The sequence below is a fragment of the Grammomys surdaster genome, unplaced genomic scaffold (assembly GCF_004785775.1).
Source record: "Grammomys surdaster isolate TR1022 unplaced genomic scaffold, NIH_TR_1.0 493, whole genome shotgun sequence".
Taxonomy (NCBI): domain Eukaryota; kingdom Metazoa; phylum Chordata; class Mammalia; order Rodentia; family Muridae; genus Grammomys; species Grammomys surdaster.
The window spans coordinates 168,814-170,228 of NW_021604912.1; the positions used below are offsets into that span (position 1 = coordinate 168,814).

The 1,415-nt window shown below is 50.6% G+C and overlaps 1 pseudogene; it reads right to left on the bottom strand.

The window, feature by feature from the left end:
- Nucleotides 1–998: 998 nt before the first annotated feature.
- Nucleotides 999–1,121, bottom strand: LOC114633037 (annotated as a pseudogene).
- Between the last annotated feature and the right edge of the window lie 294 nt (nucleotides 1,122–1,415).

The following is a 1,415-nucleotide window of genomic DNA, read 5'->3' on the forward strand; positions in this document are numbered from 1 at the left end:
CTTGGGGTCAACTCACTCACAATTCCACATCCATGGTCACTCTAATGACCGTAGGCCTAGCTCTCCTGCCTGTCTTAGGTAGCAAGAGGCAAGAGGAGGTACTTCTCTCCCTTGCCTGTGTCACTGCCTGGGAGACATGTGGCAGAGCCAGCTCTCCCACACTCATACCCAAGCAGGTGGCTCATTGAAATGGACACAACCAGGGCCAACTCTACTGTGCTTCCTGGGTGAGCTGCAGGGCTTGTTCTCTTAAGTAACTATAGCTGGATAGGGGCAGGGTCAGATCTCCTGGTCTCATACTCCAAGGGCCAGCTCTTCTATGATGCCCAGGCAAGGGGTGGAGCCAGTTCTGCACAGCCCTCAGACATTAACATGTTCCCAGGTTGCAGTCCAGATCAGGGACCTCCTCTTAGCATTTGGTGGTAATAGATCCTGCTGCTGCAGGGCTATCTACATAGACTTGGGCCCCAATGGTAGCACAGGCCAGGACCTCATCATAGTCCTAGATGGGATCACTCACATCAGGCTATTCCTTACTACCCCTGGCTTTCCAGTTCTGCCTCTCTTCACTGTGTCCATATCCTTCTCTTTCTCTTCCATTTCTCTACCACTTACTTGCTCCTCGTTGTGGTGCCCGGGATCATTGAGTATCTGAGGTTGTCTCAAGAGTGGTCTCGGGAGTGCTATGCCCAACCCATGCATTATGGCACGGGGCAGTGGTCATCTCAGGTGAGGTATGCACCTCTCCCCCAAGACTGGTGGCCATCTCAGGCTAGCTTCCTGTTCATGCCTCATGGCACCGAACTGGTGGTTGTCTTGGCTTGCTTCTTTCCCGGGCATACCCATGTGGCTCTGTGTGGGGGTCATCTGTCTTAGGAGCTCTTGCCCAGGGCCTGTAGTCTCAGGTGGGGCTCACATCATCTCTGGCTCACTCCCTGCTCTGGGAGTCTGCGCAGATCTGAACTGGTAGTTGTCTCAGGCTCACTTTGTTTTCAGGGAATGTTAGGCTACTGGTCATTCAGATGTTTACAGGTCGAGATAGACATAGCTTCTCTGCTCTCTGCCACCTACCTCCACACATACAACACAGCAGGCACATCTGCAACGTCTCTAGGGGTATGCAATTTTTTTGAGATTCTAATATAATTATATTATTTCTCCTTGCCTCATTTCCCTCCTAGTCCTCCCTTTCCCTGAATCTTTCTTGCTCTCTTTCCAATGGCCTTTTAATAAAATGTTGTTCTGTGCCTGAGTGTGCCTGAGTGTGTGTGTGTGTGTGTGTCACAATCTCACAGCAAAATCTCTATTCCTCCAGTTCTGACAATCTTCCCATCCCTTCCTCTACAATGATCCCTGAGACTTAGGTACAGGGTTGTGTTGTAGATACAGATTGGGCTCCACAAGTCTGCATTTAG